Source organism: Camelina sativa, chromosome 2 (genome assembly GCF_030686135.1).
Source record: "Camelina sativa cultivar CO46 ecotype springtype chromosome 2, ASM3068613v1".
Taxonomy (NCBI): Eukaryota; Viridiplantae; Streptophyta; class Magnoliopsida; order Brassicales; family Brassicaceae; genus Camelina; species Camelina sativa.
The window spans coordinates 8,974,415-8,993,518 of NC_141881.1; the positions used below are offsets into that span (position 1 = coordinate 8,974,415).

Below are 19,104 nucleotides of genomic sequence, written 5' to 3' on the forward strand. Positions count from 1 at the left end.
ATAAATCTCAAACTCTTATAATTAGTTAGTTGCATTGGATTAAGACACATTTTAACCCCATAAACACTAACATAGCTGTTTACAGCTTCTAAGCAATGTTTTCTTGGTTTTAGCTTGTTTTGGGACAAAATGGGTATAAGTGGCTTTTAAACTCTCCACATCTATCTCAAACTCTTATAATTAGTTAGTTGCATTGGATTAAGACACATTTTAACCCCATAAACACTAACATAGCTGTTTACAGCTTCTAAGCAATGTTTTCTTGGTTTTAGCCTGTTTTGGGACAAAATGGGAATAAGTGGCTTTTAAACTCTCCACATCTATCTCAAACTCTTATAATTAGTTAGTTGCATTGGATTAATACACATTTTAACCCCAGAAACACTAACAAAGCTGTTTAGTGCTTCTAAGCAAAGTTTTCTTCGTTTTAGCCTGTTTTGGGACAAAATGGGTATAAGTGGGTTTTAATCTCTCCACATCCATCTCAAACTCATATAACTAGTCAGTTGCACTGGATTAAGACACATTTTAACCCCAGAAACACTAACATAGCTGATTTCCAAAAAAAAAAAACACTAACATAGCTGTTTACTACTTCTAAGCAATGTTTTCTTAGTTTTAGCCTGTTTTGGGACAAAATGGGTATAAGTGGCTTTTAAACTCTCCACATCAATCTCAAACTCTTATAATTAGTTAGTTGCATTGGATTAAGACACATTTTAACCCCATAAACACTAACATAGCTGTTTATAGCTTCTAAGCAATGTTTTCTTGGTTTTAGCATGTTTTGGGACAAAATGGGTATAAGTGGCTTTTAACCTCTCCACATCTATCTAAAACTCTTATAATTAGTTAGTTGCATTGGATTAAGACACATTTTAACCCTAGAAACACTAACATAGCTGTTTACAGCTTCTAAGCAATGTTTTCTTGGTTTTAGCATGTTTTGGGAAAAAATGGGTATAAGTGGCTTTTAACCTCTCCACATCTATCTAAAACTCTTATAATCAGTTAGTTGCATTGGATTAAGACACATTTTAACCCTAGAAACACTAGCATAGCTGTTTACAGCTTCTAAGCAATATTTTCTTGGTTTTCTCCTTTTTTGGGACAAAATGGGTATAAGTGGCTTTTAAACTCTCCACATCTATCTCAAACTCTTATAATTAGTTAGTTGCATTGGATTAACACACATTTTAACCCCAGAAACACTAACAAAGCTGTTTAGTGCTTCTAAGCAAAGTTTTCTTGGTTTTAGCCTGTTTTGGGACAAAATGGGTATAAGTGGCTTTTAATCTCTCCACATCTATCTCAAACTCATATAACTAGTCAGTTGCATTGGATTAAGACACATTTTAACCCCAGAAACACTAACATAGCTGATTGCCAAAAAAAAAAAAACACTTACATAGCTGTTTATTACTTCTAAGCAATGTTTTCTTAGTTTTAGCCTGTTTTGGGAAAAAATGGGTATAAGTGGCTTTTAAACTCTCCACATCAATCTCAAACTCTTATAATTAGTTAGTTGCATTGGATTAAGACACATTTTAACCCCATAAACACTAACATAGCTGTTTACAGCTTTTAAGCAATGTTTTCTTGGTTTTAGCATGTTTTGGGACAAAATGGGTATAAGTGGCTTTTAACCTCTCCACATCTATCTAAAACTCTTATAATTAGTTAGTTGCATTGGATTAAGACACATTTTAACCCTAGAAACACTAACATAGCTGTTTACAGCTTCTAAGCAATGTTTTCTTGGTTTTAGCATGTTTTGGGACAAAATGGGTATAAGTGGCTTTTAACCTCTCCACATCTATCTAAAACTCTTATAATTAGTTAGTTGCATTGGATTAAGACACATTTTAACCCTAGAAACACTAACATAGCTGTTTACAGCTTCTAAGCAATATTTTCTTGGTTTTATCCTTTTTTGGGACAAAATGGGTATAAGTGGCTTTTAAACTCTCCACATCTATCTCAAACTCTTATAATTAGTTAGTTGCATTGGATTAATACACATTTTAACCCCAGAAACACTAACAAAGCTGTTTAGTGCTTCTAAGCAAAGTTTTCTTGGTTTTAGCCTGTTTTGGGACAAAATGGGTATAAGTGGCTTTTAATCTCTCCACATCTATCTCAAACTCATATAACTAGTCAGTTGCATTGGATTAAGACACATTTTAACCCCAGAAACACTAACATAGCTGATTGCCAAAAAAAAAAAAAACACTTACATAGATGTTTATTACTTCTAAGCAATGTTTTCTTAGTTTTAGCCTGTTTTGGGACAAAATGGGTATAAGTGGCTTTTAAACTCTCCACACCCGTCTCAAAGTCTTATAATTAGTTAGTTGCATTGAATAAAGACACATTTTAACCCCAGAAACACTAACATAGCTGTCTAGTGCTTCTAAGCAATGTTTTCTTGGTTTTAGCATGTTTTGGGACAAAATGGGTATAAGTGGCTTTTAAACTCTCCACATCTATCTCAAACTCTTATAATTAGTTAGTTGCATTGGATTAAGACACATTTTAACCCCAGAAACAGTAACATAGCTGTTTAGTGCTTCTAAGCAATGTTTTCTTGGTTTTAGCCTGTTTTGGGACAAAATGGGTATAAGTGGCTTTTAAACTCTCCACATCTATCTCAAACTCTTATAATTAGTTAGTTGCATTGGATTAAGACACATTTTAACCCCATAAACACTAACATAGCTGTTTACAGCTTCTAAGCAATGTTTTCTTGGTTTTAGCCTGTTTTGGGACAAAATGGGTATAAGTGGCTTTTAATCTCTCCACATCTATCTCAAACTCATATAACTAGTCAGTTGCATTGGATTAAGACACATTTTAACCCCAGAAACACTAACATAGATGATTGCCAAAAAAAAAAAAAACACTTACATAGATGTTTATTACTTCTAAGCAATGTTTTCTTAGTTTTAGCCTGTTTTGGGACAAAATGGGTATAAGTGGCTTTTAAACTCTCCACACCCGTCTCAAAGTCTTATAATTAGTTAGTTGCATTGAATAAAGACACATTTTAACCCCAGAAACACTAACATAGCTGTCTAGTTCTTCTAAGCAATGTTTTCTTGGTTTTAGCATGTTTTGGGACAAAATGGGTATAAGTGGCTTTTAAACTCTCCACACCTATCTCAAACTCTTATAATTAGTTAGTTGCATTGGATTAAGACACATTTTAACCCTAGAAACACTAACAAAGCTTTTTACAGCTTCTAAGCAATGTTTTCTTGGTTTTAGCATGTTTTGGGACAAAATGGGTATAAGTGGCTTTTAACCTCTCCACATCTATCTAAAACTCTTATAATTAGTTAGTTGCATTAGATTAAGACACATTTTAACCCTAGAAACACTAACATAGCTGTTTACAGCTTCTAAGCAATATTTTCTTGGTTTTATCCTTTTTTGGGACAAAATGGGTATAAGTGGCTTTTAAACTCTCCACATCTATCTCAAACTCTTATAATTAGTTAGTTGCATTGGATTAATACACATTTTAACCCCAGAAACACTAACAAAGCTGTTTAGTGCTTCTAAGCAAAGTTTTCTTGGTTTTAGCCTGTTTTGGGACAAAATGGGTATAAGTGGCTTTTAATCTCTCCACATCTATCTCAAGCTCATATAACTAGTCAGTTGCATTGGATTAAGACACATTTTAACCCTAGAAACACTAACATAGCTGTTTACAGCTTCTAAGCAATATTTTCTTGGTTTTATCCTTTTTTGGGACAAAATGGGTATAAGTGGCTTTTAAACTCTCCACATCTATCTCAAACTCTTATAATTAGTTAGTTGCATTGGATTAAGACACATTTTAACCCCATAAACACTAACATAGCTGTTTACAGCTTCTAAGCAATGTTTTCTTGGTTTTAGCCTGTTTTGGGACAAAATGGGTATAAGTGGCTTTTAAACTCTCCACGTCTATCTCAAACTCTTATAATTAGTTAGTTGCATTGGATTAATACACATTTTAACACCCAGAAACACTAACAAAGCTGTTTAGTGCTTCTAAGCAAAGTTTTCTTGGTTTTAGCCTGTTTTGGGACAAAATGGGTATAAGTGGCTTTTAATCTCTCCACATCTATCTCAAACTCATATAACTAGTCAGTTGCATTGGATTAAGACACATTTTAAACCCAGAAACACTAACATAGCTGATTGCCAAAAAAAAAAAACACTAACATAGCTGTTTACTACTTCTAAGCAATGTTTTCTTAGTTTTAGCCTGTTTTGGGACAAAATGGGTATAAGTGGCTTTTAAACTCTCCACATCAATCTCAAACTCTTATAATTAGTTAGTTGCATTGGATTAAGACACATTTTAACCCCATAAACACTAACATAGCTGTTTACAGCTTCTAAGCAATGTTTTCTTGGTTTTAGCTTGTTTTGGGACAAAATGGGTATAAGTGGCTTTTAAACTCTCCACATCTATCTCAAACTCTTATAATTAGTTAGTTGCATTGGATTAAGACACATTTTAACCCCATAAACACTAACATAGCTGTTTACAGCTTCTAAGCAATGTTTTCTTGGTTTTAGCCTGTTTTGGGACAAAATGGGAATAAGTGGCTTTTAAACTCTCCACATCTATCTCAAACTCTTATAATTAGTTAGTTGCATTGGATTAATACACATTTTAACCCCAGAAACACTAACAAAGCTGTTTAGTGCTTCTAAGCAAAGTTTTCTTCGTTTTAGCCTGTTTTGGGACAAAATGGGTATAAGTGGGTTTTAATCTCTCCACATCCATCTCAAACTCATATAACTAGTCAGTTGCACTGGATTAAGACACATTTTAACCCCAGAAACACTAACATAGCTGATTGCCAAAAAAAAAAAACACTAACATAGCTGTTTACTACTTCTAAGCAATGTTTTCTTAGTTTTAGCCTGTTTTGGGACAAAATGGGTATAAGTGGCTTTTAAACTCTCCACATCAATCTCATACTCTTATAATTAGTTAGTTGCATTGGATTAAGACACATTTTAACCCCATAAACACTAACATAGCTGTTTATAGCTTCTAAGCAATGTTTTCTTGGTTTTAGCATGTTTTGGGACAAAATGGGTATAAGTGGCTTTTAACCTCTCCACATCTATCTAAAACTCTTATAATTAGTTAGTTGCATTGGATTAAGACACATTTTAACCCTAGAAACACTAACATAGCTGTTTACAGCTTCTAAGCAATGTTTTCTTGGTTTTAGCATGTTTTGGGAAAAAATGGGTATAAGTGGCTTTTAACCTCTCCACATCTATCTAAAACTCTTATAATCAGTTAGTTGCATCGGATTAAGACACATTTTAACCCTAGAAACACTAGCATAGCTGTTTACAGCTTCTAAGCAATATTTTCTTGGTTTTCTCCTTTTTTGGGACAAAATGGGTATAAGTGGCTTTTAAACTCTCCACATCTATCTCAAACTCTTATAATTAGTTAGTTGCATTGGATTAACACACATTTTAACCCCAGAAACACTAACAAAGCTGTTTAGTGCTTCTAAGCAAAGTTTTCTTGGTTTTAGCCTGTTTTGGGACAAAATGGGTATAAGTGGCTTTTAATCTCTCCACATCTATCTCAAACTCATATAACTAGTCAGTTGCATTGGATTAAGACACATTTTAACCCCAGAAACACTAACATAGCTGATTGCCAAAAAAAAAAAAACACTTACATAGCTGTTTATTACTTCTAAGCAATGTTTTCTTAGTTTTAGCCTGTTTTGGGAAAAAATGGGTATAAGTGGCTTTTAAACTCTCCACATCAATCTCAAACTCTTATAATTAGTTAGTTGCATTGGATTAAGACACATTTTAACCCCACAAACACTAACATAGCTGTTTACAGCTTTTAAGCAATGTTTTCTTGGTTTTAGCATGTTTTGGGACAAAATGGGTATAAGTGGCTTTTAACCTCTCCACATCTATCTAAAACTCTTATAATTAGTTAGTTGCATTGGATTAAGACACATTTTAACCCTAGAAACACTAACATAGCTGTTTACAGCTTCTAAGCAATGTTTTCTTGGTTTTAGCATGTTTTGGGACAAAATGGGTATAAGTGGCTTTTAACCTCTCCACATCTATCTAAAACTCTTATAATTAGTTAGTTGCATTGGATTAAGACACATTTTAACCCTAGAAACACTAACATAGCTGTTTACAGCTTCTAAGCAATATTTTCTTGGTTTTATCCTTTTTTGGGACAAAATGGGTATAAGTGGCTTTTAAACTCTCCACATCAATCTCAAACTCTTATAATTAGTTAGTTGCATTGGATTAATACACATTTTAACCCCAGAAACACTAACAAAGCTGTTTAGTGCTTCTAAGCAAAGTTTTCTTGGTTTTAGCCTGTTTTGGGACAAAATGGGTATAAGTGGCTTTTAATCTCTCCACATCTATCTCAAACTCATATAACTAGTCAGTTGCATTGGATTAAGACACATTTTAACCCCAGAAACACTAACATAGCTGATTGCCAAAAAAAAAAAAAACACTTACATAGCTGTTTATTACTTCTAAGCAATGTTTTCTTAGTTTTCGCCTGTTTTTGGGACAAAATGGGTATAAGTGGCTTTTAAACTCTCCACATCAATCTCAAACTCTTATAATTAGTTAGTTGCATTGGATTAAGACACATTTTAACCCCATAAACACTAACATAGCTGTTTATAGCTTCTAAGCAATTTTTCTTGGTTTTAGCATGTTTTGGGACAAAATGGGTATAAGTGGCTTTTAAACTCTCCAAATCTATCTCAAACTCTTATAATTAGTTAGTTGCATTGGATTAATACACATTTTAACACCCAGAAACACTAACAAAGCTGTTTAGTGCTTCTAAGCAAAGTTTTCTTGGTTTTAGCCTTTTTGGGACAAAATGGGTATAAGTGGCTTTTAATCTCTCCACATCTATCTCAAACTCATATAACTAGTCAGTTGCATTGGATTAAGACACATTTTAAACCCAGAAACACTAACATAGCTGTTTACATCTTCTAAGCAATGTTTTCTTGGTTTTAGCATGTTTTGGGACAAAATGGGTATAAGTGGCTTTTAAACTCTCCAAATCTATCTCAAACTCTTATAATTAGTTAGTTGCATTGGATTAATACACATTTTAACACCCAGAAACACTAACAAAGCTGTTTAGTGCTTCTAAGCAAAGTTTTCTTGGTTTTAGCCTTTTTGGGACAAAATGGGTATAAGTGGCTTTTAATCGCTCCACATCTATCTCAAACTCATATAACTAGTCAGTTGCATTGGAATAAGACACATTTTAAACCCAGAAACACTAACATAGCTGTTTACATCTTCTAAGCAATGTTTTCTTGGTTTTAGCCTGTTTTGGGACAAAATGGGTATAAGTGGCTTTTAAACTCTCCACATCAATCTCAAACTCTTATAATTAGTTAGGTGCATTGGTTTAAGCCACATTTTAATCCCATAAACACTAACATAGCTGTTTAGTGCTTCTAATTAATGTTTTCTTGGTTTTAGCCTATTTTGGGACAAAATGGGTATAAGTGGCTTTTAAACTCTCCACACCCGTCTCAAAGTCTTATAATTAGTTAGTTGCATTGAATAAAGACACATTTTAACCCCAGAAACACTAACATAGCTGTCTAGTGCTTCTAAGCAATGTTTTCTTGGTTTTAGCATGTTTTGGGACAAAATGGGTATAAGTGGCTTTTAAACTCTCCACATCTATCTCAAACTCTTATAATTAGTTAGTTGCATTGGATTAAGACACATTTTAACCCCCGAAACAGTAACATAGCTGTTTAGTGCTTCTAAGCAATGTTTTCTTGGTTTTAGCCTGTTTTGGGACAAAATGGGTATAAGTGGCTTTTAAACTCTCCACATCTATCTCAAACTCTTATAATTAGTTAGTTGCATTGGATTAAGACACATTTTAACCCCATAAACACTAACATACCTGTTTACAGCTTCTAAGCAATGTTTTCTTTGTTTTAGCCTGTTTTGGGACAAAATGGGTATAAGTGGCTTTTAAACTCTCCACATCAATCTTAAACTCTTATAATTAGTTAGTTGCATTGGATTAAGATACATTTTAACCCCATAAACACTAACATAGCTGTTTACAGCTTCTAAGCAATGTTTTCTTAGTTTTAGCCTGTTTTGGGACAAAATGGGTATAAGTGGCTTTTAAACTCTCCACATCTATCTCAAACTCTAATAATTAGTTAGTTGCGTTGGATTAATACACATTTTAACCCCAGAAACACTAACAAAGCTGTTTAGTGCTTCTAAGCAAAGTTTTCTTGGTTTTAGCCTGTTTTGGGACAAAATGGGTATAAGTGGCTTTTAATCTCTCCACATCCATCTCAAACTCATATAACTAGTCAGTTGCATTGGATTAAGACACATTTTAACCCCATAACCACTAACATAGCTGTTTACAGCTTCTACGCAATGTTTTCTTGGTTTTAGCATGTTTTGGGACAAAATTGGTATAAGTGGCTTTTAAACTCTCCACATCTATCTCAAACTCTAATAATTAGTTAGTTGCATTGGATTAATACACATTTCAACCCCAGAAACACTAACAAAGCTGTTTAGTGCTTCTAAGCAAAGTTTTCTTGGTTTTAGCCTGTTTTGGGACAAAATGGGTATAAGTGGCTTTTAATCTCTCCACATCCATCTCAAACTCATATAACTAGTCAGTTGCATTGGATTAAGACACATTTTAACCCCATAACCACTAACATAGCTGTTTACAGCTTCTACGCAATGTTTTCTTGGTTTTAGCATGTTTTGGGACAAAATTGGTATAAGTGGCTTTTAACCTCTCCACATCTATCTAAAACTCTTATAATTAGTTAGTTGCATTGGATTAAGACAGATTTTAACCCTAGAAACACTAACATAGCTGTTTACAGCTTCTAAGCAATGTTTTCTTTGTTTTAGCCTGTTTTGGGACAAAATGGGTATAAGTGGCTTTTAAACTCTCCCCATCTATCTCAAACTCTTATAATTAGTTAGTTGCATTGGATTAAGACACATTTTAACCCCATAAACACTAACATAGCTGTTTACTGCTTCTAAGCAATGTTTTCTTGGTTTTAGCCTGTTTTGGGACAAAATGGGTATAAGTGGCTTTTAAACTCTCCACATCTATCTCAAACTCTTATAATTAGTTAGTTGCATTGGATTAATACACATTTTAACCCCAGAAACACTAACATAGCTGTTTAGTGCTTCTAAGCAAAGTTTTCTTGGTTTTAGCATGTTTTGGGACAAAATGGGTATAAGTGGCTTTTAATCTCTCCACATCCATCTCAAACTCATAAAACTAGTCAGTTGCATTGGATTAAGACACATTTTAACCCCATAAACACTAACATAGCTGTTTACAGCTTCTAAGCAATGTTTTATTTGTTTTAGCCTTATTTGGGACAGAATGGGTATAAGTGGCTTTTAAACTCTCCACATCTATTTTAAAGTCTTATGATTAGTTAGTTTCATTGGATTAAGACACATTTTAACCCGAGAAACACTAACATAGCTGTTTACAGCTTCTAAGCAATGTTTTCTTGGTTTTAGCCTGTTTTGGGACAAAATGGGTATAAGTGGCTTTTAAACTCTCCACATCCATCTCAAACTCTTATAACTAGTGATGTTCATATATTTTACCTTGTTTTCCCTTAGTTTATTCACATCTTTTGCATCTTTTGCTATCCATTTAGGCCATTATTGTGTAGCTTTAGCACTAATCATGCATTATAGTTTAGATGCATTGCATTTGCATCCTTTCATGCATATTCAGGTGATTTTGGAGCTTAAGAAGGTTGGAAGCAATGCTGAGGAGAAGTGAAGCAACCATGAAGGGAAAGCAAGAGAGTTAAGGCTGAAACAACAAGGTCCAGAGTCCAACTCGACCGCACACTCGACCAGACACTCAACCGTGTACTGAGGAGGACTCGACCGAGTGGAGATTGCACGAGAGAAGCCAGCTCGACCTAGCCACTCGACCGAGCACTGGTCGAATTGACCGAGCCGTTGACTACTTTGACTTTTTGTATTTTTAGGGCTTCCACTCCCCTCCTATATAAAGCCTTGTACCTGTAGCCACCAAAAGAGTCCAGCTTTTAGATATTCTCAAAACCTAGTTTTACCCTTTTTGGGATTTATTCCTTTTTGCACTTTTATTTTTCTTAGATTTTGTACTTGAAAAAGACTAAATTCCTCAATATTGTTAGTTTCATAACTTTCTTAATATTGAGAATTTGAGTTTGATCCTTTCATTAATATTGAAGATCTTTGTTTCATCTTTCTGATAATGCAAGTTTCAATATTTTCTGGGTTTTTGACTTTGTTCATCATGTATTGTTGTGAGTAGTTTCCTTAGGATCTTGAGGATGGGTTAGGCTAGGCTTTGTTTGAGGTTTGTTTGCTTTGGTCAAGCTTGATTGTTGTAGATCTCTTCTAGGGTAGATGTTCTTAATGCTGATCCTATATCTGAGAGGGTAGGATCTGATCTTAAGCTTCTTAGCATCACACCAATGTTTAAGAGGCATAGATAAGGCTAGATCTAGAGCTTACCATCTTGCTTGCTAAGAGATTAGAGGTTTTGCTTGGTATGAGACATATTGCTTAATGCCTGCTTGTGTAGATTCTTTACTTTGTGAGAACAGGTCTAGAGATGCATAGGTTTGATTGATTCTTGCCATGAGAGTGGAAGAAGCTTGTCTTAGATTAATGTGTCTAGAGATTAGCTCAAAGCTTTGCTTGAGATTAGTTGGCCAAAGTGTGATAGCCTCATTCATTAGTCTAGCCCATGAATCCCTCCTCAAGGCCTTCTTTGTTTATTGATATCTTAGTCTTAATCCTGTTGCTTGCTTGTTGTTTGATTCGTTCTTGTGTTGCTCTGTTTTTCTAGCATTGCTCTGTTTTCCGGATTATTCTAGCTCGACCCTGTACTCGACCTACACTCGGTCGAGTGCTTGCTCGAGTTCATCCCCAGAATTCTTGTTTATGATTTGTGATTGTCCTGTTTCGTTCATGTTTCATTTTAGTTGCATTCATTTAGTTTTCAGTTCATTACCTGTCTTGCATTAGTTCATTAGTAGTAGTTCCAACTTCTGTTCTTGCTTCATTACTGTTACAATCATTCAGTTTCATTTGCATCTATTTCTTAGTTCTTGTAGTTTATTTTCTGCATTTTACATTTCTATCTTAGGATTGTTAGTGACAAACAATCTTCACATTTGTCTTAACTTAGATTCATATGCATATCTTAATTGTTCACAAACACACATTTAGGATTGATACGTCTTATACTGCAACAGCATAAGGGGAATTGAAACACCCACCCATCATTCCATTCATATCTCACCATTGCATACATTCATCATCATTCACAACCATAATAAAAACTTGTTTCAATTTGGCGCCGTTGCCCATTTGAGTGTGTTTTTGTGACATTTAGGATCCATATTAGTCTAAGATTAAGTTCGTTTATACACTTGAATCTTCTGTTGTTGGGTTGAATTTCCATTTCAGGTACCACTCGACCAGTCACTCGACCACCACTCGACCGAGCAGTGATCGAGCACTTGATCGAGCCAGAAGCCGTGTACATTTGGACACCACTTCCCAGTCGACTTGAACCCCCAGACGAGCATGAGCTCAATTGTGAACCTGTTCGAGTCTGTACTCGCGTTTGTTGATGCACACAAGGTTTAAGGGGAAAGATAATCTTCAAAGGCCTATTGACAACATACATAGGAAGCCAAAGGGTTTGGGAAATCAGAGAAGAAGGGTAGTTCAAGTTCAGCAAGAGGATTCAGTGATCATGGAGCAACAAGCTAACCATGAGCAGAGACCTAGGCACATTGGTGCTGGAGATGCACCCAACACCCACAACCAAAGGGCTGGAATTGTGCCTCCAACTGTAGCAAACAACAACTTTGAAATCAAGAGTGGATTGATCTCCATGATTCAAGCTAACAAATTCCATGGGTTGCCAATGGAGGATCCACTAGATCACCTTAATGAGTTTGACAGAATTTGTGGTCTTACAAAGATCAATGGAGTGAGTGAAGATGGATTCAAGTTGAGCCTCTTCCCATTCTCACTTGGAGATAAGGTACACCTTTGGGAGAAGACTCTTCCTACTGGAGCAATAACCACATGGGATGCTTGCAAGAAGGCTTTCTTAGCCAAATTCTTCTCCAATGCAAGGACTGCTAGGTTGAGGAATGAGATTTCTGGGTTTGCTCAAAGAAACAATGAAAGCTTTTGTGAAGCATGGGAGAGGTTCAAAGGATTTCAGACTCAATGTCCTCATCATGGCTTCAGTAATGAGTCACTCTTGAGTACATTGTATAGAGGAGTACTTCCCAAGATAAGGATGTTGCTTGACACAGCTTCTAATGGCAACTTCCTCAACAAGAATGTGGAAGAAGGCTGGGAATTAGTTGAGAATCTTGCTCAGTCAGATGGCAACTATAATGAGGACTATGATAGAACCATAAGGAGTTGCTCAACTGATCAAGAGGACAAGTACAAGAAGGACTTGAAGATGGTCAATGAAAAGCTTGAGAAGATCCTTCTTAGCCAACAAAAGTCTATTCACTTCATTGGTGAAGAAGAGGTTCCAGCTCAAGAGGGGGAGACTGAATTTGCTGAGTTGTGCTACATGCAAAACCAGGGAGGATTCAAAGGCTACAACCAAGGAGGTTTCAAGAACAAAAATCTCTCTTATAGGAGTACCAATGTGGCCAATCCTCAAGACCAAGTCTATCCACCTCAACAGCCTCAACAACAACAAAACTACATCCTCAAACAACAACATCAAGTGTTCCAGCCTCAGTTGTGTCCCCCACCAGGGTTTCAGACTAACCAAGGCCAAGAACAAGACTTAAGAGCAATGATGCAACAACTGTTGATTGGGCAAACACAAGGAAATATTGAGGAAGCCAAGCAGTTTGCTGAGTTGAACCAAAGGTTAACATCACAGTACAATGATCTGAATATGAAGTTTGAGGGTCTCAATTCAAGAGTGAAGTATATGGAGAGTAACATAGCCTCTACTTCAGCTCCAAAACCCAACCAACTCCCTGGAAAAGCTGTCCAAAATCCAAGGGAGTTCACAGCCAAAGCCATTCAATTTCAAGAGGAAGAAGTCACTGAGGACAGTGAAGTCCAAGTTTGGGGGAATTCATTAGTTACTGAAGCCCCAAGTGACGTTTGTGCAAAGCAACAGGAGCTCGCATACGAACTCGACCAGGAACTCGAGCAGCCACTCGACCGAGTGCATGCTCGAGTGGTCGATCGAGCTGGAGACTCCGAAGCTGTCAAGCCTGCTAAGTACATTCCTCGTGCCTACAAGCCTCCATTACCATTCCCTGGGTGTTTCAAAGCACAGAAAATTAAGGAGCTTAGGGAAATCATTGACAAAAAGGAGATGTTGGCTAAGCAACAAGAGGAAGAAAGGGTTTTGAAGGAAGAAGCTTAGGTTGAGAAAAAGGAACAAGTGTCAGCCATTCAAGAGATCATCATAGCTTACCAAGAAGAGGAGAGAGGACCTGCCTTGGAACAGTATGAACCATATCCTCTCTATATAAATTTTTTTGCTTGATTTGTCAAGGAAGAAGGCTCAAGCTCAAGATGAGAAAGATCTTGAGAACCTTGGAGGAGTGATCATCCCACTTAAGCTTAAGGATCCAGGGCCATTCTATCTGCCTTGCACCATCAGTTACCTTCACTACAATCAATGCCTTTGTGATTTGGGAGCTTCAACAAGTGTGATGCCATACTCCATAGCTCAAAAGCTTGGGAGAACTGATTTCAAATCCACTAACCTCCATGTGTGCCTAGCTGATGGGACAAATAGAGAGGTAGTTGGAAGGTTGGAGAATGTCCCACTCAAGATAGGGAAGGCAAGGGTTCACACTGATTTTGTGGTCATAGAGATGGACAAGGAGCCTGAAGATCCAATCTTATTAGGGAGACCATTCTTAGCCACTTTTGGAGCAGTTATTGATGTCAAGGAAGGTCTTGTGACCTTGAACATTGCTGAGGATACAGTCATGAAGTTCAACATCTATAACCGAACCAACCTTCCTACCATTGATGATCAACCCTTCAATATCAAGGAGAGAGTTGATCATGAGGTTTTCAAGGATGAAGGAGATCCTAAGGCTGAGCTCCTACTTCAAGAGGATTCTGTGGAGAAGCTTAAGAGGTCAGTTCAAGAGCTGTCTAGTATGGTTGAGGATCTCCAAGTTAAGCTTAACAAGAGGTCTTTGAGGAAAGCAAGACCTAGGCTCAAAATCAAGAAGAAGTATGGTTTGTGTGCTAAGGGTGAGGTGATCAAGGATCAACTTCACAGTGACCAAGAGGTTCCAGGGAGGATTTCATCACCTCCTTGGTATCTAGATCAAGTCTAAAAAGAAACCAAAGTCAAGCTTAGTGACTTTAAACAAGCTCACTAGGGAGGAAGTCCCTAAGGTATCCTTTGTAAATAGGCTTTAATTTCTTAGTAGTTTTGGTGTGTTTTCTTTTATGTTTTTGTTGGATAGGCCTTTTAGTGAGAATGTAGTTGGTTAAGGAGAGATGTGGACTTGGAGAAGAAGACTCGCAGGCCCACTCGACCAGGCCACGAGAGGTACTCGGCCGAGCTGGATACTAATTGAGGCCCATTAGATTCCCATTCTTCTAGAATGATCGAGTGGAGGGAAGAACAAGGAGAAAAATTTTGAAATTTCAAAATTGGTCAAGGAGCTCGACCACGTGCTGGTCGAGTGTGGGGTCGAGTGGCAGCCAAAAGCAGGTCAAAGATTCCCAATTCAAATTTGAATGGTATGGACGCTCCACCCTTGTCTCCTTGTCCCCTTAGCTTCTTTATATAGTCCTTGCACGATCCTATACCTCTCACATTCTCTCATTTGCTCAAAACATTTAAATTCAAGCTTTAAAATCTCTTTCAAAGTTTATCTCTTGCTCAAGCTTTGTTCTTTCAAGTTTTTGGGTCACTAACCTATTGACTTTGAGCTTTGAGTCTATTTCCTTCAGTTTCTTTTGAAAATGTCTTCCAAGATAACCAAGAAGTCTCACCAAAACGCTGCAAGCTCCATGGAACGTCGTGATGCTAACCTTGAATCAAGAGGTGAAGCTGGGAGAGTCACTCGACGGACCACTCCATCGACCACTCAACCGAGTGGCGGTTCGAGCAGCCGGTCGAGCCAGGTGCCGCGTCCAAGGAGAGAGCTAGTTGAGGAAGATCTTGAGAGGACCTAAAGTGAGGAGGAAAGAGAGCCTACTCTCAATGAGTTTATGAGGAGACACAAGGCCAAGGGGAAGAGGCCAGCTGTTGAAGTTGAGCAAGAGGAGAGTGATGAGAGTGAGGAAGAAAGTGAAGAAGACGAATTGATGGATGATGGAGAAGCTGAGTCTTGTGGGCTGTCAAAGAGGCAGCTTTATGATGCTTTCATGAGGATGAAGTTCCTGGGAACTAGATATCCTCACAAGGAGACCATGGAGAAGTTTGCTATTGATGAGGATGTGGAATATCTCTTTGAGAAGAGCAATCTCACCAAGTTTATGGGGCTTTGCATGGAGGGCTACAAAGAGGAGAGTTGTGAGTTCCTTGCCACTGTCAAGCTGCATACATATGCAAGGAAAGACCCTGAGGTTGGAGCTGGCCACATTTCCTTCACTATCAAAGGAAAGAAGCATGAGCATTCAATGAAAAAGATAGCAAATGTGTTTGGTTTTGAGGTTGGGAGCAATAAGAGTTTGATGGTTCCAAGAGAAGAGTTGTATGCTGTGTGGGAAACCATTGGAGACAACAAGCTCTACTCATCCTCCAACTCCAAGAGCTCAAGGATAAGGAGCCCAGTCCTAAGGTACTTCCACAAGGCTCTTGCCAACACCTTCTTTGCAAGGAAGGAAACTGGGAACATCAATGAGGGAGAGTTAAAGATGATTGATTTGGCTCTTAATGGAGTGATCTTTCAAGCAAGGAATGGTGCCATCATTCTTGGGAGCACAGTGGAGACTGATCTAGGAATGGTGCTCATTGACCATATGATTCAATTGAGAAGTTGGGTAGGAAAGTTGGAGAACAAAGGGTCAAGAGGAGCACTTACCATTGGAGGCATCATCACTCCAATCCTTCAAGCAGCTAAAGTTCCACTTAGAGGAGAAAGTGTTTCACCAAGATGGATTGACTCAAGCTACCTCACTTCTACTCTCATCCTAGCCAAGGAGATGCATCAAGGGAACCACATCTTCAACTTTGAGCTTCCAACACTTGGGAAAAAGCAATTCATATTGCCTAACCAAGAGCTCACCACCATTCAAGAAGGAGCCAACATTGATTTTTGGCCAGCTGAGGAGCATTGGTTTGATGGAGTGGTTCAACCTAGAGTTGAGAAAGCTGGGAATGCACAAGTAGCTAATGGAGAGGAGCAGTTCTACTTTGAAGACTATGAGCCCAACCCAAGAGATAGTAGAGGAGTGAGGGAGAATGCCAAGAGGTTAACTCTTTTGCAAAAGTGGGGCAAGTGGAATGGGAAGAGGTTTAATAAGCTGAAGAAGAAGGTGACCAAGATGGCTAAGTCTATCAAAGGCTTAAAGAAGGAGATTGCTGAGCTGAAGAGTGGAAACTCATCTCCTAGCCATTCAAGCCCTTTGAGGAGAAGTAGACTTTCAAGGGTTCCGAATCCTGTGGAACCAGCTAGGGCTTCAATGTATGAGCCAAATCAGAGGAAGAGGAGCTCAAGTACCCGAGAACAACACTCGACCGGGTCACTCGAGCACCCACTCGACCGAGCACCTCCAATGCACTCGGCCGAGTACCAGCCCAGATCACCCTATGGTTTCCCACCTCCAGCTGCTTATCCAGGTTATCCAAGTTACCCTCCCATCCCACCTCAGTACTACATGGATCCAGCTCTCTACCAGCAGTTTTGCCAGCAGCAAGGTCAACAATTTGACACTCGGGGTCCAGCTCGACCCCCCCCACTCGGACACGTACTCGACCGAGTGCCGGTCGATCTCCATCGTCGAGCTGCCCCAAAGCCCATCTCCAAGTCACCAACAAGACCCCAACTACTCCTATGACAGCATGCAGATGGATGTGGACAACTTCTTCCACAATCCCTAAGGTACCACTATCACCTTCACTTGTAAATATCATTGCATTTCATATTGTGTTTCGTTTTGTTATTAGTCTTGAATCCTCTTACAAATTTCTTTCACACAGAGGACAGTGTGATTTAAGTTTGGGGGAGGGTTTGAGATAACATTTGACATTTTGTTTTGTGTTCTTATTTCAAATTTTTATCATCATCATGTTAGCACTTGCATAAGCATCTAAGGCATAGAAAAACCATAAAAATTTGAAAAATTTTGAAAAAAATCTTCAATAAAAAGAGTGTTCATGTAGTTTGCATTGCATATTAGGATCTTGTTTAGCATGTTTCATGTAGAATTGTATAATATTTGCATTAGGGATCTATGATGAGTATTTCCTTGTTAGCTAGCTTATTCACTAGACTAGGATCAATGCCCAAGTTATTAGTACTTTGATGCTAGTTGAGTAGTTAGAAGCATAAGATTGAACCAAGCCTTGAATTCTTGCATTGCATTTGGTCTAAATTGAAGCATGTTGAGATTTGAAACCATTTCCTATTTATAAGAACCTAATATTGACTTTTAATTATCAATGTGTGCATTGTTTTAAACTCATGGATACCATATACATACTTGGATCATCTTTCTCCTTTTTACCACTCTTGTTGATCCAAGTAGCTGATTAAATCATTAAGATCAGTTCCCCTACCCCTAAACCAAACCTTCTTTCAAGCCTTGTTGATTCTTGAGTATGTGAGGCCTATTTTTGGAATTGAGCTTGGTAGAAAGTGTTAGGTTTGAACTGACAAGAGTAAGACCTTGTGTAGTTCTAGTTTGCATTTTTTGAACTAGATAGGACTAGGTGGTTCACTTGTTGGGTTTGGGACTTGGCTGTTATAAAAAGAAATGAAAGAAAAGAGAAAGAAAAAGGGTAGAGTCTTTAAGAGGAGATTGTGTTTAAGCAAAAGTCTAGTGAAAGGATGGGAAGTGAAATGTTGTTTAAGATGGTTCTAGTTAAGGAAAAGAAAAGAAAGAAAAGAAAAGTTTAGCAAAATGCTTATATGTCTTAAGAATAAGAAGAAAAGAGAACTATAGCAAATAAGTAAGAATCCCCCATCCCACTAGAAAGATCAAATAAGAAAACATCTCCTAAGACTTGAAAACCAAAAGAGAAAAAGGGTTAAAGAGAAAAGAAGAAGTAAAGGGTAGTACTAGGATCATTTGGGTTTAGATTGCTAGGATAAACACTTTGGGTGCCTTTAGGTAGACAAGGTTTTATTCTTGTATGTGTCTAGGTGTTCTTACCTTTAGCATTCTTCTAAAGCTCAATCCATTTTCATGAGAGAATCTTGATATTGACAAGCCCCACTCTAAAAAGAGACCATCATTGTCTCAAAACCCTTTATTACCAAGCCAAATGAGTTTAAGCATTGCATAGAATTGATTCATGTTCTTGTTTAATGAATGTTAAAGGAAATGGTTGATTTAAATGCATGTGGATATCTAAGGCTCAAATCAATAAAGGTTGTGAAATGCTTGTCTAAAGTCTTTAATTCCAGCTCATTCAACTTGCATCATAGTATTAGTAACTTGGACATTGATTCTAGATGGTCTTTTTGCAAGCTTTAGGAGCAAAGATCCCATTTTTAAACCTCACTTACCTTCTTATGTCTTGCTTATTTGCTTGAGGGCAAGCAAAGACTAAGTTTGGGGGTGTTGATGTTCATATATTTTACCTTATTTTCCCTTAGTTTATTCACATCTTCTGCATCTTTTGCTATCCATTTAGGCCATTATTGTGTAGCTTTAGCACTAATCATGCATTAGAGTTTGGTTGCATTGCATTTGCATCTTTTCATGCATAAACAGGTGATTTTGGAGCTTAAGGAGCATGGAAGCAATGGAGAAGAGATGTGAAGCAATCATGAGGAGGAAACAAGGGAGTTAAGGCTGAAGAACCAAGGT

The 19,104-nt window shown here is 37.5% G+C and overlaps 1 non-coding gene across 1 annotated transcript; it reads right to left on the reverse strand.

Moving 5' to 3' along the window:
- Positions 1-12,247: 12,247 nt before the first annotated feature.
- Positions 12,248-12,354, reverse strand: LOC147948327 (small nucleolar RNA R71). The gene has a single exon (XR_015585907.1). It is a non-coding gene; the product is annotated as a small nucleolar RNA R71 (small nucleolar RNA).
- Positions 12,355-19,104: the final 6,750 nt, after the last annotated feature.